The sequence below is a fragment of the Canis aureus genome, chromosome 22 (assembly GCF_053574225.1).
Source record: "Canis aureus isolate CA01 chromosome 22, VMU_Caureus_v.1.0, whole genome shotgun sequence".
Lineage (NCBI taxonomy): Eukaryota > Metazoa > Chordata > Mammalia > Carnivora > Canidae > Canis > Canis aureus.
In genome coordinates, this window is record NC_135632.1 from 16,612,256 (window position 1) to 16,635,565 (window position 23,310).

Sequence of the window (23,310 nt, forward strand, 5' to 3'; positions counted from 1 at the left end):
GCCAAGCTCTGGCACATCTTGTATCGTAATAGTAATGCATAGTAACACTGAGCAATTTAGATCTTCTCCTGAGGTCAATGGGGAGAAATTGAAGGGGAGTGACATGGGCAGATATGCTTTTTAAAGTGATCGCTTCACTCCAGCTGCAGGGGAGGGAAAGGCCTGGAGAACCAGTAGGGAGCTACAGCCAAACAAGAGATGAAATGCAGAAAGGGCAGCAAGAATGGAAAATGGGGGAGGGGCAGAAATATTTAAAAGGCGGACTAGAGAGTTATTGGTTATTGGTTAATGTGGGACATTAGGGATAGGAAGGAATCAAGGGTGAGAGCAGGTTAAAACTCGGGGGACTGGGTAATGGCATCCACTGAATGAAGAACCCCCAAGAGGAGGCACCAGTGTGGAGCAGAGACATAAGAAGAAGTGTCTCACTTACTACTTATTGTTACTTATTTATTACTATAGGCCAGGCATGAAGATCAATGTTTTTCCTGTTAATACCTCATTTAATCCTCACTACAACATTATAAATTAGGCAATACTATTATGCCTAATTTACAAATAAGGTACTGAGGCACAGAGACATTAAGCACTTTTCCCCAATATCTCACCACTCATGAGGGGCTGAGCCAAGATTCAGACATAAGATTGAGTGGAAATCAACAATACTGTTCAGCTTGGGATGCTAACTAGAGACAAGAATGGAGATATTAGAGAGGTAGCCCAAGTCTAGATTTTGGGAGAAAAGTCAGCCTGGTATCCCGTAAGTCAAGTAAAGAAAAGGTTTCAAGAAAGAGGGAGTGATCGACAGTGCAGATGTTACTGAGAGAGGAGCCCAAAGACTGGAACTAGATTATTGGACTTGGCAACATGGAGGTGATTGATCTCAACATGAGTGGAATCAGTAAAGTGGTGAGGACAAAAGCTATCTGGAGTAGACTCAGAAAAGTGGGAAGTGAGGTGTTGGAGACATTAAGTGTGTACTCTCCCAAAGAGCTTTGCTTCACCACGGGAGTAGAGGAATAGGGCATTGGAGAGGAATACAGGATCAGGGAAAGTTTTGTTGTTAAGACTGCAGCAGGCTTGGGGCATCTGGGTGGCTCAGTTGGTTAAGCATCTACCTTTGGCTCAGGTCATGACCCTGGGGTCCTGGTATCAAGCCATGAGTGGGGCTCCCAGCTCATGGGGGAGTCTGCTTCTGCCTCTGATCCTTCCCCTGCTCGTGTTCTTTCTTTCTCAAATAAATAAGCTTTAAAAATAAATAAATTAAAAAGACTGCAATAGGCTTGTATGCTGATGGGAATGAGTCAATAGAAAAGGGCATTTTCATATTATAAAAACGAGAGAAAGGAAATCCCTGGGAGAAAACCCAGCCTGCAGGTGGAATGGTCGGCTTCAGATAGGACCAGAGGAGTGTGTCACAGGGAGAAAGGAGAACACTTGGACGGGAAAGGCCGATGGGCATTCTGGTGGGAGAGTGAAGCAGCTTTCTTCTATTTTCTCAGAGAAAGAATTGCATGATTATAAACTGACAGTAAGGAGATGCTGGAAGCTTGAGAAAAGAAGGGAGGTGTGGAACACTATCTAGATCCGGGGACCCACTTGGGATCTGTGATGGTAAATTTAAAGTGAGAACTGATGTGTTTCTCCAACCATGTTTATCTGCTTAGTTGCTTGTGTAGAATGGATGGAAAACTGGCTTTAAGCACAGGAATTGGGTTTTTCCAGGAAAAGGACAATGAAAGGAAAGAAAAGCAAAGGTGTGTGTTCAAGAGCAAATAGTAATGAAATACACATTTGAGAATAAAGGAAATAGGCCTGATGGGTAGTGGAAGTTGGCAGGACTCAATCTTAGGGTCCCAGGGAGTCCAAGAATTGCTAGAGTGAATTCAGCGAAGGTAGCACAGGACACAGATGGGAAGCTGGCAGTGGTCAGTTTGCTGTGCTCTGAGTTAAGGCTTTGCAGGTGTAGTTATTGCTAATGAGGACGTCTTTGGTGTGCCCGTGGGAGGGGGTACTGAGGTGGAATGGATGAAAATATCACCAGAGGTGGGCAGGTAAGCAACTAAGAGGTCAAAAAGTTGGGTGCCTCATTCCAGGAATGCCCAAGCCACCAAAAATGATGGCAGCAATCATGGAAGACAGAAATACAGTGAGCCACAGGACGCCTGGGTGGCTTAGTGGTTGAGCATCTGCCTTTGGCTCAGGTCATGATCTAGGGATCCTGGGGTCAAGTCCCACATCAGGCTCCCCACAGGGAGCCTGCTTCTCCCTCTGCCTGAGTCTCTGCCTCTCTCTGCGTGTCTCTCATGAGTAAATAAATAAAATCTTAAAAAAATAAAAAAGAAATACAGTGAGCCAGAAATAAAAACTTCTGACGACTAGTACCTGAAGAAGACGGAGTAAGACAGCATATGATTGCACTGAACGAGGCTAGATGGCATCTCATCCAAGGATATGCAAGTCAAAGAGGATGGAGGCCTGTCTCAGAAGAAGGAAGAAATGATCATCGGGAAATGGAATAAGGGCAAAGAGGACATTGAGCTCGAGTCTTGGCTCCAAAGGAAAGACAGCCTCTGCTTGCAAAGACTGCTGAAGAAGCCAAGTCCTTGGGGGAAAATCAAGTGTCAGAGAGAGCAGGAAGGTGGAGGGATCCTTTTGAGAAGAGGGCTCTGCATTCCAGGGGCACAAGGGAAGCATAGCGGAGGGTGGCCAAGGGGGAGCTTGGGCCACACAGAGCTGATAGATGATGTGGGTGAGGAAAGAGGCCCGCAGCGACACAGGGCCTGATGAGATGACTCCTGGTCGTCCCTCAGGCCTGCTGTGTCACAGGTTCTTCTTTGGGGTACACTTCAGGTCACTGACATCTGGTGGGTGGTGGGAGCTGCGGGTCTGAGAGAGAAAAGAGGCCACACTCGACACACAGCCTTGGGAGCTGGAAGCCTGCAGATGGAACGTGTGAGACCATCCAAGGATGGGGACGCTGCGATGAGCAGAGGACCGAGAATTCCCAGCAACACCAACCCAAAGAGGTGGCAGAGGTTAGAAAAGTCACTCAGAAGGACAGAAGGGGCTTCCAGAGGAGATGGAGAAAAACAAAACACTGGGGCCATGGAGGCTGTAGGAAGATGCTGAAGGCAAATGCTGCAGAGAGGTCGGCCAACGTAAGGAAGGGATGCTTTCCATGGGATTTAGTAAAGGTCACTGGTGGCCCCAGGAAGAGCCATTGCAGGGGCGCATGGAGGAAGAAGCTGGGCTGCCATGGGACAAAGCATGAGTGGGAAGAGGCGGAGACACTCATCCCCAAGGTGCAACTTCCTACCTGCCGCCCCTCTGAACCTCCATTTTTTTCATCCAGAAATCAGGATATTAATACTAATCATATGGGGTTGTTGTGATTAAGTGAAATTAGGTAAGACTATGTGTTTGACCAATCGTCGTGCAATAAATAGTGACCAAGACACATGTTATGGCTGCCACTTGGCTGTAAAGGATTTGAAAAACAAGATTGGAGCAAGAAAGGGATATGGGGTTAATGGAATTATTTTTGTTGTTGTTTTTTAACATGGAACAGATTCACTGGAGCATGTTTAGAGATGGAAAATATAGCCAGAGAAAGTGAGGAACACTGTCCCCCTGTTGAAATGAACCTATGACCTTGGCGGTATCAGCTCTGGTTATAAGGAAACGGAGCTGACTTGAAAATCCTCAAATGTATTTGGAAAAGCCACTAGGGTTCCCAGAAAGCATAGCTGTTCAGAAACCTCAGGAAATGCCATCCGTGGCTTCAATAGGCCTTATCACTCCAGCTATAATATGCTTTCTGGAATGAAATGTTGTTGATTATACAGCCAGGCTATGATTTTCTGATTTGTGCAACAATATCTCTCTGGAAGGAAGATAGATTGTCATGCATTGAATTCCTAATCTAATGCCTAATTTTGTCCAAGGTACTATAAATCTTGATGTGTTACCTGAAGGGAAACCTTCGATTTCCAAAAAAAATGAGTATTACAGAGTTTTCTATGACCCAAAGAGACTCGTGCAGCAGGCACAGGCCACGCAGCATGGATTTTTGCCAACCACATTAAGATGCTGAATATAGAAAGCAGCAAGTGCTGATCCTGACCAACTGTCACCCTGTGTCCGGCGGTCTCTCAACTTCCGCAAACACAATTTTTCGAAGTCTGAATTAGCACCAGAAATAAAGGAGGACACAACGCTGTTCTCTAGCAAATAAAGTGCAGAAGGGTTAAGTATGCATGTAACTGTCACCGGGGCATTTTTGGTCTATGAAGGGGTCTGCAGGAGAACCATCCGAACTTCAGTCACCTCTTCAGACCTAGTAGGAGAGAGCAGGTGGGGTTGAAGACCACAAAGGCAGTTAAAGATGGGTTGCCAGGAAACAAATTTGCCCATAATTTTCTTTCTTTTTTTAAAAAAAAATTATTTTTTTATTCATGAGAGACACAGAGACACAGGCAGAGGGAGAAGCAGGCTGCCTGTAGGGAGCCTGATGCGGGACTCGATCCCAAGACCCCAGGATCACAATCTGAGCCAAAGGCATATGCTCAACCACTGAGCCATCCAGATGCCCTGAAATTTGCCCATAATTTTCAAACTTAGTTCAATTGGTTTCTTCCAGGTAGAAGATATCTTCCTGATATCCTTAGGTATAGGGGTTGTCTCTGTGTTCCCATCGTCTGCGGTGCTTAAACTGTTGAGGTTCTTATTTATTGAAGACTCCAGAATGTCTCGACAGGAATGGACTAATGGGCTTCCACCTGATGGGCAAGGGCCGCTCGAAGCTGTAGTTTATCATCCTTTTACAAAGGATTGAGGAAACACCAATTGTCCATATCCGCAATTTGGGGGGAAGGGGCCACTGGAAAATAAAGGAAAACCTCAGCATCAACCAGTGTCTACTATGTGCTAAGTACTCAGGAAGAGTTCATTGGGATTATTTCATTGATGCAAAGTCATATTTGTGGTCTAAGTAGTAAAGCAAGTCTGAGCAAGATGAGGAGAGGAGGCTAGGGTGAGATCTGCTGTGCCTACGGTAGGAGATAGGAGAGAGAATGAAAAGGACCCAAGGCCATATTATGGGAGGGCTTGAATTCAGCTCCAGGACTTCAAATATACTTTGAAGGAGGAGCCACTGAAGGTTCTGGAACAGGGGATTCTGAAAAAAAAAATTTATCTACAAGATGTGGTTTCCCAAAGTTTGCATTAAAATAACTATCCACTGTTTCAATACTAAGGGTTCTTAATAATAACCACTGTTTCTTGAAAAATGTTATTGATGCATGTGGTTCTCTTTGATAGATAATATAAATGAGGTCATGTGGATATGTTATTCTAGTATGAAGAATCCACTCATTAAATTTGTAATTGAATCCCTACTACCTGTATCACACTGTACTAGGCACCCTGAAGATACAAGGATGTGTGAAATCCTAAAGTCCTGTCTGCCGGGAGCTTAACGCGCCAAGGAAAGATGGGGTAACTATAATACACTACACAAAAATCCAACTGAGTCAGGTTTGTGAGGTCATCAGTAGCAGAAACCTGCTCAATTAGTCTAGAACGGGTTATGGACATAAATCCTGGAAGTGTCCATGGTAAGGATTCAGATGTGACTGGGGTCCAGGAAAAGGCAGAGCAGCTGGGCCTCCCCAAGTGCCAGTTCAAGAGACTGGAAGCAGATCCCCCTTGCCCTTCCTTCCTTCCCTGCCCCCTCGTTCCTTTCTCTGGGCCAACACTCCCTGCAACACAGGTCACATGGCTGTCCCATGTGCCTTGGATCCAGCCACATCCCAAAACACTGCCTAAAATCAAGGTCTTTCAGGCCCAAAGTCAGAAGTCCCATGTTGGGTCAGTTGTCCAGCCTGGTCCAATCAGCTGTGGGAGAAGATATGTGGAGATGAGTCATGTGGTATCACCAGTTCCAGACCCCTCACCCACGGCAATGGGGTGGCACTCTGTCCAAACAGAAGGCAATTGTGACATAGAGAGACACCCCAAAACATACCTCCCTTGCCAGTGTGATTGGAAGAGCTCAGGGGGCAAGTGGTCTAGGGGTTCAGAGGAGGGTAAGATACCTCACAGCTGAGGAATGCATGGAACCTTCCTGCCATCAAGGATCAAGGATTTCCAGTCACACGGGAGGACATTGTAAGTAGTACGACACACACGTGCACTTGCACACACACATACCAGTAAAGGTAAAGACAGATAAGGACTGTGAAGGAAGCCATTGAGATACCAGCCGTTGAAGAAAGCAGCAGGGTCTACTTTAGATGGTCTTGCACTAGTGAGTTGTCTCTCCATTCTCCCTGAGATGGTGAGACGTAAAGTGAGAACTAAATGATAAGAAGCTGGCCATAGAAAGTAGCATTCCAGGCAGAGCCCAGCATGTGCAAAGGCCCTGAGGTTAATGTGAGTTTATGTGTTGAGGTGGAGCCCAGTGACTGAGGGAGGATCACCTGAGGTGAGAACAGATGGGCAGGAGCAGGTCATGTTGACCTAGTAAGCCTTGGTAGGAGCTGGATTTTGTACAAAGTGAAAGGGGAAGCTATTAAAGAGGATGGTAAGCAGAAGTATATTGTCAGACAATTTAAATGTTCAGAGGAACCTTCCAGCAGCTGTGTGAAGAATGGATGAGAAGAGGCAAAAATGAAAGCAGGAAGTCTAGTTTGGAGGCTGCTATGGTAATCTGGTGAGAGACATGGTGGTGGCTAGACCCCCACCTCCAGGAGGTGGACAAATGTGGATGGATCAGAGACACAACTAACTGGAAAAACTGGTTGGCCAGAGGGGCTGAGTGAAAGGGAAGAAGCGAAGGTGGCTCCTGTATTAGTAGGAACACGGGAAGGGGTAAGGTGTTGTGTCCTGGAGGGAACAAACAAGAGTTCCAATCTAGACGGGTTAGATTTGTCACGTCTTTGAACTTCCTAGGTACGGTCAGATTTGTGCAAAACTGGAGTGTGGAGGGGACCTGTGGGCTGGAGTGTGCATTTAATGTCAGGGAGAAGCCCCTCAGCAGAGCTTAAGTAAAGTGGGATTTGTTATGAGGATTCTAAGGAAGGAATCTCCCCAAACCTGAGGGCACAGGTCAGCCCGGCAAGCAACGCGCACACCAGAAGCTGAGGCAGCCTCTCTGCCTCCGTATATTGGATGAACCCCTTCAGCCCCACTGAGTCTGAGACTCCAAGCTGTCTGTCTGTCTCCTTTTCTCTGTGTCTGTTGTGTGTGTCTCTGCATCCTTCTCCATGTCTATCTGCATTTGTGTCTGTGCGTCTGTCTCTTTCTTATTCCAAATGCACGGCTATGCGGGTGGGCCTGTGCCTCTCCCTGTGTCTGGCATCTCCACGATCATTTCTCCCCTTTTCCCTCTTCATGTGTTGGGAGTATCTGTGTGCTCTTCTCTGCCTCTGTCCATGTGTCTTTCTCTCCGGCTGCACTGTCCCTTCCTTACGCTGCTGCCTTTGACTTGCTTGTTTCCTTCTCCCCCTGCTTCTGTGTACAAGTGATGACACTTGGCTGCTCCTAGTCCACTTTTACAACACCTTCCAATTCCCCTGCCTAAGCGGAGGCTGACCACCGACTCAGAATTCCAATTCCAAATTCCTGGGGGAGAGGAATCTGATTGGCCCAGCTTGGGTCAGGCCTTAATTTCTAGTTCAATTCAGCTGCGGCCAGGGAGGCATGAAGCAGGGGCAGGGAAGTGTCAAGAACCATAAAAATGATTGTATGCTACTGATCAACAGAGCTCGAAGGTCCTGGCCAGTGGAAAAGAAAAAGAGGTAGAAGACTTTGAAAAACAGATAAAATGCTCACTATTAGGAACTATTATAAACATCTAAACTAGAAACATAAGAGAGCTTGGCAAAATTACTGGGTTTAAGGGCAATCTCAGAAAATCAGTACCATCTCTCTACACCAATTAGCCAGTATAGTAGGTAATAACCAATTAGCAAATATTAGTTTTTAAAAGATATAATTCACAATGGCAACAAAACTCATAAAATATATAGGAATAAAAAAATCCTATAGGAAGTAGAATTTAAAATTCAAATAAATACAGGGGCGCCTGGGTGGCTCAGTCAGTTATGCATCTGACTCTTCGTTTTGGCTCAAGTCATGATCTCAGGGCCGTGATATCACGCTCCACGCTCAGAGGGGAGTCTGCTTGTGATTTTCTCTCTTTCTCTCTGCCCCCCCTCTTGCTCATGCCTACTCTCTTCCTCGCTCTCTGAAATAAATAAATTTTTAAAAATGTTTAATAAATGCAAATATGTGTATCTATGACTTGAATGAATGAATAAATTCCAAGGGTTTGAATGGGATAACTTAATATTACAGGAATATCAATTCTCCCCACATCAGCCTAAATTCAAGACAATCACCATCAATTTTCCAAATGGAGTTGAAAGGAACTTTATAGACTTCCTACTTGCGATGGAAGTAAGAGACTTGAAGGAATTCCCTCTAAGGAACTCTGGGCCTCACAGGCAGTGGCGGCTGTCACTGGGAACAGGGCAGAAGGTGCTTCACCAGGGTTTAAGCCTCACCAGGTGCACCGCAGCCACCCTCTGAAAACTGGAACAGGGCAAGAGGACACGAAGACAGGCTGATGATGGAGACCAGTGTGACTCCCCACAGTGCAGAGCTCCCATGGTGCAGAAAGCTGGCAGTTGGGCTGAAAAGTAGAAGTATAGAGGGCCCTGGATCTTCAGATCCCCATCCCTCCTGCAGGGGAGGTCTTGATTCTACACTCACAATATTCGAAGCCAGTGATAACGGAAGCAAACTACAGGCACAGGGAAGCCAAGAACTCACTTTAACTAAAGGTTAAACTGATTCAGCCCTTCCCACCCACCAGCAGCCTGAGAGAAGGACCACACCTTTCCTGGGGGATAGCACAACTTGCCCCAGATTTTATTGGTCTTTTTCACATCATTGCTATGATATAGTTATTTTTTTAAGAATATAGATATAAAAAATAAAGAAAGAATCTAGATATAAAAGAATATGGATTAACTCCACTTATGGGAAGTTCTAAGCCAACCATGGTGGGGGGTGGGATTGGCAGAGAGCACAAGAAAAAATATCTGGGGTGCTACAAGAGTCTGTATCTTAAGTTTGTCTTAGCTTACTTAATTCTGGACTTTTTTTTTCTTCCATATACTTTTTTGAGATATAATTTTACGCATAACAAACATGGAAAGATCATAAATATTCATTTAAATAAATGGTGAAAGTGATCATATAATTTTTGATATATGCAAGTTATACCTCAATAATTTCTATGAGAGAATAAAAATCTAGTTAAAAAAAATCTACAGTTAATTGGAACAACCTTAAAAAGGAAGAGTAATGAAGATAAGCTTGCGTTAGCACATAATAAAATATGCTATGAAACCCTAGTAATAAAAACAGTCTGGTATTGCTTTACAAACAGATAATGGACCAAAAGAACAGAATAGAGAGCCAAGGGAGACTCATTATTATACCTCTTATATACTCTTACTCTTAAAGTAACACCATAAATCAAAGAAAATATTGCTTAGTAACAGTGTGAAAAACTGGAACAAAAGAAAAATAAAACTGGATTCCTACCTAATATCACTTCATTCCAAATGGTTAAAAGATTTAAGTGCATAAGATAAACATATAAAATAATTAAAATAAGATATAGAATATTGTTGTGACCTAAGAGGTAAGCAGTTCCTAAACAATACCTTGAATACGTAAACCACATGACAAAAGTTAGATGGATTTGAGCATATCAAAATTAAATATTTTCCAATTCAATGAAAGAGATTTTGGAGTTAATAGGTGGCAGAATGAAAAAATGTATTTGTGGCATTTAATATCAGCAAGGAATACATTATTTAGAATATACAAGAAACTCCTGTGAATTGAAAGGAATATAGCCAATAACCCCAAATTAAAAATGTTCAAAGGATATGATTTAGCAATTTTATAGAAAGAAAAACTCAAAAAGCTAATAAGCATGTGAAGAGATCCTCAAACACATTAGTAATCAGGGAAATTCTAATTAACAAAGTGCCATCTCTTTATGTTTATTAGACTGGTAATATTGGAAAACTGGATAATGCCAAGCGCTGGAGGGGATGTGGGGTATGCAAATTTCCATGTATGGCTGCTGGGAATGGTGTAGCCATTCTGGAAAGGTTCAGTGAATACTTAGTCAAATTAGGTATGCAAATACCTATGACCTAGCTACCCTGCTCCTCGGGTCTATATCCCGGGAAATTCTCACACAGTCCACGAGACACAAGTGTGGGGTTGTTGAGTTGTTTCAGGTTCCAGGGGGTTGGAAGAGTGTCTAAGTAAATTGGGGTGGATACACATCATGGCATGGGTCAGCAGTTAGTAGCAACAAGTTAAATAGGTACCTGGCAGGAAGGATGGATCTGGCCAACAAAGAATTCAGTAAAATAAGAAAGAAAATAGAATGTATGACACAATACTATTTAGGTTCACTTAAGACACATACACACAGAAAGAACACCACTAGATCTTTGTAAAAGGACCCTCGTTGAACACTAGAATGATTGGTTGGGGTAAAAGGGAAGGAGAATAGGAGCATAAAATGGAGAAGAAATAAATAAATAAGACAATGTCGGAGATTGGGGGGCATCTTGCGTGGGCCATGATGGTTCTAGGCTACTCATTCTTCGGTACTAACTCAACCCTCTGCACCTGAGGCTTAACTCTGGTTGTAGGAATTCCTTCTCACGGAGAAGAAGGACAATGTCCAAAAGGAAGAATATAGGCTTGTTATTAAGTTCCTGAGGGCCTGCAGTGAAGCAAGTGATTGCAAGAAGGAAGTGTCTTCATCCTTGATTTTCTCAGAAGAAATTGAAGTTCAGAGAAACTAAATAACTTATCCAAGGTCACAGTTTGTAAGAAGCTGTGCCAGGATTCAGACATAGTATCAAAGTGAGTCATCATTCACCAGCTACTGCTCTGGCCCAAGCACACATGGTCGCTCATCTGGACAGCCGCCACCGCCTCCTCACTGGCCTCCCCAGCCCATGCACCCCTATCTACACACACAGCAGCCAGAGCAGCTCTGCGGAAATATGAGTCAGATCATGTCACTTCCCAGCTCAAAACCCTTCACAGCTATCTGTCCCACATCATTCAGAATAAATCTAAAATTCTTACATGCCCCCAGATGGCCTTGACCCCATCCTAGCTTTCCAGTCTCACTGCTGATCACTCTCCATCTGCTCTTCCAGCTCAGCCACTTTGACTCCTTGCTGTTTCTTAAATACTCCCAGGAAACTCCAACCTCAGGACCTGGCACTAGCTTTCCCACATTTCCACTTGGCCTATTTATCACTTCACTCAGGTCTCTGCTCATGTGACTTGCCAACAAAAGCCTTCCCTGCCCATCTTAACTAATGCACCATCTTCTACTCATCATTTTTAATGCTTTACTCTGCTTTGTTTCTAGCACTATCCTTACCTGACAGCATATTACCTATATTTTCGATTGTTTTCTTTTTGTCTTCCACCTTAGAATGTGGGCAGGATACTGCTCTGAATCATGTGCTCTGTACAATCCCTGGCCCATGGTGAGCCCTCATGCAACGTACATGGATGACTATTTGAATGTCTGAGCCCAGAACCCATGTTCTTTCCATTGTGGCACCACCCACAGCTCCCAAACAGAATTTGGGGAAGGGAATATGGTGCAAATAGAAACAACAACAAAGATCAAAAGTGGCCCTTTGCTAGGAAGGAGGTGTGAGGGCCAGAGAGACAAAAATGGGGCTGAACAAAATTGGGGCAAGAGGAGGAAACAGCAGGTACAGGAGATTTTAGGGTTTCAGTTTCTCTGACCTTTCTGTTTCTGCTTCCAGAAAAGATGACAACAAAACTGACCGACCAGTTCTTCCACCACCAGATCAGCCAAAGCCTGATTTTCTTCTTGTGAACCTCATGGAGGAGAAATTTCACAACTGCCCTACAAAATCCCCTTCCCAAGTCTGATGATGATCATCACAATATGAAATCAACCCTTATTATAGGCATAAATGTCTCTTGCTGCAATTTTATCCCATTTCCTCCTGGAAATAAAAAATGGGGTAAAGTGCCATATACACAACTCAAATAGGAGATTTCCCCCTGGATTGTAATTATGTCTCTTGTTAATCCCAGTTAGCTCTCAGAATCTAGCTCTTAAGGCTGACTTGGCAATCAGCTTCCCTAAAAATGTCACTTATTGTAGGGCTCTCCTAAGAGACACCATCGAAGAACCATTAAGAAGAAAGACTCCTTAGGAGGAGGAGAGTAAAATCTTTTCTCAATTTATTGCCCTTCTCTAAAAGCACATGCACTATTCATTTTTACTCCTCACTAAATGATGTTCTTAAGAGCACTGGAGGAACTCTGGCCTGGCCATGAAGCCCATTTTGGCCTGCAAAAGGAGAATAAGCCACTCTCTCCAGCACCATCTGAAACGCCATCCTCATAGATTCATCTCTTTGAGTTGAGCATTGCTCTCTTCAGGTTTGCATATAAAATGTCAATAGCTGGGACACCTGGGTGGCTCAGTGGTTGAGCGCCTGCCTTGGGCTCAGGGTGTGATCCCGGCATCTGGAATCAAGTCCTACATTGGGCTCCTTGCAGGGAGCCTGATTCTCCCTCTGCCTATGTCTCTGCCTCTCTCTTTCTGTGTCTCTCATGAATAAATAAATAAAATTTTTTTAAAAAATGTTGATAGCTGAAGATGAGATACAAGTCCTTCAAGTATCAGCCTAATGGGCATTTATTGTTTTTGCTACCTGTGCTCAGCCATCCTTCTTCTGGATACTGCACCCCTCCCATACACACATCCCAGTTCACTTGCAGTAATCACCCTCAGTAACAGTTTTTACTATGCCGCATAACAAACAATCCCAAAACCTTAGTATTCATAGCAATAAGTGTTCATTGTTCACATGTCTGGGACCAAGTATGTGTTTATCTTGTCTGGGTTACCTCATATTTCTGGGGGCCACCTGGCTGTTTACTAATCCAGGTTGGCCCCTGCTACACAACTGGGGTGACTTGACTCTCCTCCATGTGTCTGTCATACACCTAGATATGTCCTCACGTTGATGGCAGCAGTGCAAGAGAGCACACGAAAACAAACAAGCTCAGAAATGACCCCAGCTCCAGAATTAATGCAAACTCAAACACAGTTAACTGAAAAGATAAATGTTGGTGAAATGATGTTGGATGGAGAACCAACTGGTGAATCTCCTCACACAGTGATTTGGCAAATGTACAGTCCCTTTCACCTGAACGTAATACTTCTGGGGACTTATCCTAAATAAACAGAGAACTGTTCAAAGATGGGTGTACGAGTGCACCTATATATATATATGACATGATACATATAAGGCAAGAAATATTTACTCTGCAGTTGGGTATCACATTTGTGGGAGTCTACTTTTCTTAAGAAACCACACATATTTATATAGACATATATTCATTAAAAAAAAGTTTAAATGAAAATACAAAAATGTTAATTGCAATTATCTGTCTCTGGGTGGAGAATTAAGAGATATTTTATTTCCTTTGCTTGTCCATATCTTCATATTTTCCCACAGTGGACCTATATTATCCATTTAATTTAAACTTTATTAAAATGTGCCTGCTTTTCCATTCTGGTGACAGTCTAACTCATATCTTTTTTAGGAGTGTTTTGCCCTTGGCCTGGTACTTCTTAGCAATGCTGGCATCCTAACCATAATCTTCTCCAGTTTCATTACCACATGGGCTTATCACCCTGTAACCAACTAATTCAGGGATGGCCCCTGGCTCCCTAGCCCCACCTAGAATATGCAGCCTAAGACGCCTACCCCAAGGCTGTGGTTCTATTCCCAGCTGCAGGAAACTAACTCAGTTTTCTTTCTGCAAAAATCAAAATGCACACAATTAAGAGTGCCTTCCTCTGGAGGATTCCAGGCCCCAGAGCTGCTGCTGGCTGCACCTTGGGAACAGGAGCCTTGTGCTGAATGCACTAAGGAGCTCATTACTCAAAGGTGCCCTGTGGCAAACCATTTGCAAAGCAAGAAAGCTGTTTGTAGAGTGAGTAATCACTCTAGCGTTTGAGTTTCACTCACAAGAAATGTTAACAGCACATTGTAAACATCATTCATGTTAATACTGTTTTTTTCACTCCTTCGTTTTCAGAGTGAAGCATTTCTTCATCTGTCCCTGATCCAAAACTTATATATACTTGAAAGAATGTATCTGGTTGGCAAATAATGTTTTTCAATTTGTATTTCAATATCTGAATTGGCTTTGATTTGGCCTTAAAGACTTGGCTGACCTTCCTAGACTGTAAAGTGACAGATTCTTCCAGAAATGCATCTAGAATAAGCACAGGGCAAAGATAAAATGAGAGGCTCATATGATCTTCACTGAAGTGTCCCCGGGGGCGACGGGAAATGGGCATCATGACCACCAAACCTCTCTTTCCTCCCCCCTCCCACTTCTGTACATCTTATAGTCCACTCAGGCTGCTCTAACAAAAAATACCATGGATGAAGCAGCTCAAACACCACACATTCATTTCTCACAGTTCCCAAGACTGAGAAGTCCAGCAGATGGTGTGTCCTCACTTGGTGGGAAGGGTGAGGGAGCTCTCTGGAGTCTCTTATAAAGGCACTAATCCCATGAGGAGGGCTTCACCCTCATGACCTAATCATTTCTCAAAGGCCCCACTTTCAAATATCCTCACACCCCTCACACCCAGTGTGATGGGATTAGATTTTGGGGGACACAAATCTTCAGTCTATAGCATCTCTGCACAGGACTCATGAGCCCAAAAGCCCCTGACTAGTTCTCATCTGCTCTATCCATCAGTGCGTAACAGCTCCGTATTAACATCTCCTCTTAAGACGAGGGATTGTCCATTTCTCCTTGTAATCCTACCTATTTTTAGGCCATGTTATTAGGAGTATAAGGTCATAATTATATCTTGATGAATGACACCATTAATCATGCAGCGTCTTAATGCTTTTCACGTTAAAATCTATTTTGTCTCAAAGAGCAGCTCTCTTTGGGCTAGCATCTGCCTGATAAATCCTTTCCATCCTTTATCTTTTCTATATTAATTTTGTCTGTGACTCTTACAAGCAGCAAACAAATGGATTTTAAAACTTTAGTCAACATGATGGTCATCATATTTTTCTAAAGATTTTATTATTTATTTATTTATTTATTTATTTGAGCGAACAAGCTCGAGAGAGAGAAAGAAAGAGAATGAGCAGGGGAGAGGCAGAGGGAGAAGCAGACTCCCCCCTGAGCAGGGAGCCAGATGTGGGGCTCAATCCCAGGACCCTGAGATTCTAACAGAGCTGAAGGCAGCCACTTAACCAACTGAGCCACCCAGGAGCCCCAGTCATTGTATCTAATTAGTTAGTTGAAAAAATTTACATCTGGATGAGTGATACATTTTTTTTTATTGTTTTAACATATTTTTCCTATCATTTTTTTCTCTTTTCTGAACTTGGGGGTTTTATCCCCCCCGATTTGATTACATTTCACTTTTTTTTACTCCTCTCTTTTTTGTCCTTTCATGGTTATAATATCTGTTTCTATTAGTTTAGTGATTGCTTAAAAAACTTTAATACTTATCTTTTGTTGTGTATATTTTCTAACAAAGTCCAATGTTTGGGAGTGTCACACTTTCCTCCTTCTAAACCATATGGGGTCATCTTCATTGTTGATACTGTTCAGAATGTCAGGGCCACCTCTGTTGAGGTGGGAGAGAGGAAAGGAACCAGATGGAGGGTTATCCCCTGACAGTAGGAATATTAAGGACACTCATTCACAACCCTGAGATAACTAGATTTAGGTGACCACCCATTCATGTATCTCTAGATTGAGACATATAGATATATACATGTATCTATATATTTTCACACATAACATTTTCATAAGTGGACTTACATATTTGCTTTTTAAATCCAATGACTGGTTTTATTGAACTTTTTGAGTTTTGTTTACCTCTCTCCCACTCTAATACTCACATCTTATATAACCAATATATTAATAATTTGTCTAAACATCTGTATTAGCTTTTTCCAGACTCATTTAATCATAGATAGGTAAATGAGGGAAAGAAAGAAAGAAAGAAAGAAAGAAAGAAAGAAAGAAAGAAAGAAAGAAAATTGTAGTCATTATTTCATAAAACTAGGATTATGTTATACTCTGAAGTTTGCTTTTCCCACTTTATAATTCATCACATAAATTCTCTGTAGTCAGCTGTTATATACCTTATTCTCTGGAGGTTTTTATTGTGGAATTTTTCACACATATACAAAAGAAGTGAGAAAAGTATAATGAACTCTCACTATATCCATCATCTGGCTTCAACAGTTACCAATATTTACATTTTGCCAATCTTGTTTAATTGTGCTAGGCATCATAATAGCTCCCCACAGCCCTTCACAGTCTATCCTCTAAGTATATGTTACTTTACATAGCAAAAGGGACTTTGCAGATGTGATTACGTTAAGTGCATTGAGATGAGGAGATTATCATGGATTATCCAGGTGGACCCAACCTAATCATGTGAATCCTTAAAATTGGAGAATCTTTCTTGACTATAGTTACAGAAGGAGACGTAACTGTAGTAGAATGACCAGAGAAATGCAACCTTGATGGCTTTGAAGATAAAGAGGGCTGCGAACCAGGGCTTCTAAAAGCTGGAAACAAGATAATGGATTCTTCCCTAGAGCCTCCAGAAGGGAACACAGGCCCTTGAGAAGCAGATCAGACTGCTAACCTACAGAACTGCAAGGTAATAGATAGGTGGGGTTTTTTAGGTTACTAAATTTGTGTTAATTTTTAACAACAGTGAAAAATGAATATACCCAATTAAAAAATGAATATACCTCCCTTTCCTCTTTTCTTTTTTCTTTCTTTCCTTCCTTCCTTTTCCCTCCCTCTTTCTTTTTTTTCTTTTTTCTTCCTTCCTTCCTTCCTTCCTCCCTCTCCTTCTCCTCCCTTTCTTCTTTCCCTCTTCTTACTTTCTGGTGCAATATTTTATAGCAAATTTCAGATATCATTGTATTTTATCTATAAATACTTCATTTACCATATATTTTCAACAGATGAGGATTTTTTAAATAACCACAATATCTATTAGACCTTACAAAATGAATAATTGTTTAATATCATTGAATAGTCTGTGTTCAAATTTTCCTTAGTGTCTAAAAAAAAAGTCTATTTTTATTCATGGTTTTATATAATTGGGTTCTAAAGAAAGTTAAGTTACATTTTATTGATACTTCTCTTAAACCACTTAATTCACACTAGTTTCCTCTTCTCGATCCTTTTAAAGAAAAAGCTGGTCATTTGCTCAGTAGAATTGGCCACATTCTGAATTAAGATGACCATAGGGCAGCCGGGTGGCTTAGCGGTTTAGCACTGCCTTCAGCCCAGAGCATGATCCTGGAGACCGAGGATCAAGTCCCATGTTGGGCTCCCTGCAAGGAGCCTGCTTATCCCTCTGCCTGTCTCTCTCTCTCTCTCTCTCATTCTCTGTGTTTCTAATAAATTTATTAACAAATAAATTAAAAATCTTTTAAAAAAATTTAAGATGACCACACCTCTTAAGGTAGCAATTAACATGTTCTTCTATCCTGAATATTTCCTGTAAAATGGAGGTTAGATCTAGAGGCTTGATAACATTTAGATTCAATTCGTTCAGCTTCCTGTTGCATTACACATGGTTATTTTGCTATGAGCGATAATGAAATGGATTGGTGGGTTCATGTATTGTCAGCCTACCCATCCTTCATAAAGTATCCCAAAAGCTTTAGAGAAAATCTGTGATATGGGGAGTCAATTGCCTAAATCTATCATTTCATTAACATTGTTTTAGTATCCTTAGAACCCATTTACATATATGTGATGCATTTTTATATTTGCAATTTTTAAAATTACTCAAGTTTCCCCAACTTTAGCCAATGGAAGCAACTCTGATTGACTCCTGTATTCTCTTGACAAACCCCTTTAGTGCTTGATAGCCTCCGCTTAGTACAAAATACCATTTGGAGACCACAACCTAAGTGATCAGGGTTAACTCACTCTTTTAAACCCTAAATAATAGTTCATGCTATGAGCATCAGAAATTACAGGTGAGTGCACTCAACTGTATTCTAATCCTCTTAGTGTGGCTTACTGCATGCTAAAGACTACATCTCCTGCCCCTCCTAGATATGTAATTCCTCATTTGACTGAGTTTCTACCAAACAGGCACCTGGAGAGATTTGGAAGTCAAAAGTCTGGAAGAATTTTGCTTTGGCTTCTTCTGTTAGCACAGTCACAGAGGCTGAGACATGAGAGCTGTCCTAGAAATCCCAGTGACTGGTGCCTAGCTTCACAGATTGCAAGAAGCAGGGCAGGGATTTTGCTGTTTTAGACAACTGCTGCAGTATATTTTGAATCTAGCAATTGGAGCTGGTGCCTCCTGAATGTCTGGCTTTATTAGTCAGCTTTTACTAGGTTATGCTGCTTAAAAAAATAAATTCTTACTAGTTAACGACAAAGGGTGATTTCCCCTAATGTTGTACACCGACTATATGTTCGATTTGACTCTACCCATGTGTCTTCTTTATTCTAGATCCAGGCTGGCTGAGAAAAACCCATCTAGGGACATGCCATTGCAACAGATTAAACAGAGAGATGGTGGAACCATGCAAAGGCAGTTAAAGCTTTCATTTGGAACTGGCACACATCCTCCCACTGACATTTCATTGGTCACAGCAAGTCATGTGGTTAAGCTTAAAGTTAACGGGGTAAAGTATAATCTTTTGCAAAGAAAGGGGACAAATAAACTGAGAATAATGCAATCCGCCACTGTGGCATTGTTTGTGCAGAGAGAGAAAAACAACCATGATGGGCCAGTTCTATGCTGGTGTCCTGAGACTCTCTCCTCCAGGCCTCCCAACCCTCCAGGCACTTACCCAACCCTCCATATCAACTCACTTTTTCCTCCAATCTACTGTAACTGAACTCTGAAGCCACAGAATGAATGCACCATCGTTGTTCAGTCCACATTGATAGGCACTCATTTTGTCTCTACATTTTTTTTTTTTTTTTTTACTTTTTCTACTAAATGTCATGCTGCAACAAACCCCTTTAAAATATAGACGTAAGGGATGCCTGGGTGGCTCAGTGGTTGAGCGTCTGCCTTTGACTCAGGGCATGATCCCAGGGTCTGGAATCGAGTCCCACATCGGGCTCCTGCGGAGAGCCTGCTTCTCCCTCTGCCTGTATCTCTGCCTCTTTCTCTGTTTCTCATGAATAAATAAATGAAATCTTTTAAAAATATATATATATATATAGACTTAAATGCTATATCTTTCTTTATTCCTATGGTACTTAGTTCTAGATGTGGGATTACAGAGCCAGAGAATATAGATGTTTTTAATTATAATCATTATTTCCCTTTTTCTTTTTTAAAACTAAAACAATTGTTATTTTTCCCTGCATGTTTACCAGTGGTATCTAATGTAATTCTTTGATACTTTTGCCATCTGATAGGTGACAAATGTTATTTCTTAGAACCTTTCATTTGTATGTTGCTGCCCACTGGTGAAACTAGACATCTTTTTTTTTTTTTTTTTTTTTTTTTACAGATTTATTGAGGTATAATGTACATCTATAAAATTCATCCATTGGAACTTTACAGTTGGATGATTTTTAGTGAATTTATATTGTTGTGCAATCATCACCATAATCCAATTCTAAAACTTTTTCCTCACTCCAAAAAGCTTTCTCATGCTTGTTTGTAATCAATTCCTGCTACTACCCCAGCTCCAGGCAACTACTGATCTGCTTTGGGCTTTAGGTTTTCCTTTTTGGGATACTTTATATAAATGGAGTCATGTAACATACAGTCTTTTGTGTCTGGCTTCTTTCACGTGGACTGTTCTCACTGTTCATCCATGTAGCAGCATCTAACAGTTGTTTGATCCTTTTTATCGCTAAATACTATTCCATTGTATGGATATACGCATTTTGTTTATCCATTTCCCAGTTGATGTATATTTAGATTGATTTTACTTTGGGCTATTATAAATCACACTACTATGAAAATTTGTGTTTAAGTCTTTGTGTGGACATGAATTTTTTATTTCTCTTGGGTAGATACCTAGGAATGGAATTGCAAAGCCATATGGTGTTTATATTTAACTTTTTTTTTTAAGTGCCAAACTTTTCCAGAGTGGTTGTACCAATCTATTTTTCACCAGCAATGTACAGGCTTTCTGTTTCTCCATATCATTGTCAGCACCTGACTTTGTCATTTTGATTAGAGCCATCCTAGTGGGTATAATGACATCCCACTCAGTGGTTTGAAATTGCATTTCCCAAATAATTAATGATATCAAGCACCTTTTCATGTGCCTTTGAGCCATTCATATACTTCCTTTGGTGAAATATCTACTCAGATCTTCTACTTGCTTTTAAATTGTTGATAACTTATTATTGAGTTGTAAAGCTTCTTTATGTATTTCGAATACAAAACCTTTACCATATATATGATTTACAAATATTTCCTCCCAGCCACAGTTACGCTCAGACATTCATGCTGCACCCTACCCTGGTTGAACCACTTGGGCAACCAAGTTTAAAATGAGGGAAATGAGGAATAAGAACAGTCCCAGGCAACAGTCCTATAAACTCCCACTGTTCTCACCTGAAGCTCAGGGACTTTGCAGAATAAGCACTTCTCAATATGTTGTTTGCCCCTGCTCAATTTCCAGACCTCTGAAATTGTTGTTTTGACTATTTTTTCCATTCCTTAATTGTGTTTTCCAATTCTTAATTGTGTTTTGAGGATTTACCAATCTATTTGCTCCCCCATGGTGGAAATTGCTAGACATCTCTTTTTATGTTTATGACGGGTTGGAGTGGGGCTTCTTTCTCAACAGCCCCAGAAGCACCCGGTTTTATTGTCTGGAACTGAGTCATATGCCAATCCCCAAATCACTCACAGTGGCCATGGGACACACAAGCCTGCCTAAAGAGTTGGCTGATCCTCCAGAAGTGCACTGTACCCCAGTTCATGAAGCTAGGACAGAAGGCTAGGTGGCAAGAACAGTCAACATTCACCACAGCATCCCTTCAGAGTTGTGACTCCCCATGTGACCAACCAATCACATCACCAGCCAATGACCAATCCCTATAATGTCCACCAGCTTCAGAGATAACCTGTCTGAGCATGTGACCTTGCTGAGTTCTTAATGAACTAAGTTCTAAACAAAGCCTCCCAAGATTCAGGTACAGAAACCTGCTTTGGAATAGAGAAGATTTCAGTACCATGCCTCCATCCCCACTCACCACACCAAGGTCTCTTCCAGGCACAGCCTAAGAACTTAGAATTCTAATTTTCTCTTGTGTTTTATATTTTACTTTTTCTCATGTTTCCATTTAGTCTCTTGTGCCTCCTTCTCAGCAATGTTCTATTTTAACATTCCTTTACCTTCTCATTTTAATGACTTCCATGTTCTGCTTCTGTCATTCTCTGGCTTCCTCTCTTGCTCTCTCTCTTTCTATTATCAACATCTATTTATTGAACACCCACAACAGTCAGACACTGTGTACAGCTACAACGTTTCAAAACAAAGATGTATTAACTATAATCCCTTCCCTCAAGTTTACAATGTCTTTGCCAGAAAGAGCCTATCATTCATGGTGAAGCTTACAGCAAAAGTATAACAAGTAAGTGCAACATGAGTGATGCTGACGGTGCAGGCTATGCATTCTCCCCAGGCTGGCCTTGTGCACAGACAACTTAGCTGAAAGCTTCTGTAGCATTAAGAAGGCCTCCAAGCCCCCAGAATACCTTACTTTACCCAGGTTTTGAAATTCCTCACTTCACCTCTTCACACACCTAAAAAATTCTCATAATTTGAGAATCACTAGGGACTAGATGCCAGGCATTTGTAATAGATTAGTTCCAAAAGGTTGCTCTCCTCCCCCTTCTCTTCCTCCTTCCCTTCCTCCTCTTCAAGAGAGAGAGAGAGAGAGACAGAGGGAGAGAACATGAGTGGGGGGCAGGAAACAGAGGGGGAGAGAGAGAGAGAGAGAATCTTAAATAGGCTGATGCCCAGTGCAGATCTGGATGTGGGGCTCCATGCAGGGCTCAATCTCACAAGCCTGTGGTCATAACCTGAGCTGAAATTAAGAATCAGATGCTTAACCAACTGAGCCACCAAGTACCCAAGGTTGCTTTCTTCTTAAGATGAGTGGTATCAATTAAAAAGTAAGGTAGCAGCTTTGACGTGGTGGAGAAGGGATTGTAGAGCATGGATCCACGTTAAAGAAATGGGCCTGCATGGGGCTCCCCCAAGGATATCATGTGCCTTTGATGCAGGATAACATGGGTACAGAGGAAGGACGAGGACCCAGATGAGGAGAGAACCTCCAAATATTGGTCCCATATACTTCACTTCTGGATCAGGGACCACTCAGAATTCCATCCATCCATTATCCCGTTTAATTTTCTTCCTTGTTTTCCTCTCCCAATCAACTGCCAGCGATGGGCAATAGTTTATATATAATTTAGAGTTCAGTGACCTAGACAAGGCATTTCCACTTCTGATGAAGTTTAAAAAATGTTGCAGTTCATGTGATCAAGTCTTGCTAATGTCATGGGCTAGTGAATAACTGCAACGAAAAGCAAAATCTTCCATTCTATCATGGGCTTCTTACCCATAGTGAGTTATCACAAGGGCAAGCCAAGTGCAGAAACACCCCATTGGCGAGGGGACAATGGAGAGAATTATTCATGCTATGGAAATTTTGAGAAACTGAAAAAATAGACCCTAGGGAAAGGGGGAATCACACTATAAGAGAGAAAAAAAACTTCACCTTTAAGTGTGAAATTAGTTTACCTTTGTTAAGACACCCATCCCATGAAAACTATAAATATAGCATCCTGATTATTTAAGAGAAAAACTCTAATTTTCAAGTTTGTGCTATTTCTAGCAATTCCAATCTGCTATGCAGGAAGCGTGAGAGTGCTGATAATTAAGGAACACTATGTTAGGCGATGATAACACACCGCCTCTGGATCCCGGCTCACAGTACCTTGTAAATGTGACAAAATCAGATTTGATACTGCTAAAATGTCAGGAATACATGTTAGCAATCCTCTGACTTCAATACAATTCAGTGATGCTTAACGTCGCACTGCAATCCTTGTGTCAGTGTTCCTTGTCATAGATAATACGAATTGAAGATAATTATTACAAGGAAATATCA

General features: G+C 41.8%; 2 long non-coding RNA genes across 2 annotated transcripts in view; one reads left to right on the top strand and one right to left on the bottom strand.

The window, feature by feature from the left end:
* LOC144293809 (uncharacterized) overlaps positions 1–23,310 on the bottom strand; it is a 52,846-nt gene that overhangs the window by 16,767 nt on the left and 12,769 nt on the right. The window lies entirely within an intron of this gene.
* LOC144294311 (uncharacterized) lies at positions 5,840–12,142 on the top strand. Its single transcript, XR_013361731.1, has 2 exons — positions 5,840–6,171; positions 11,898–12,142. It is a non-coding gene; the product is annotated as an uncharacterized LOC144294311 (long non-coding RNA).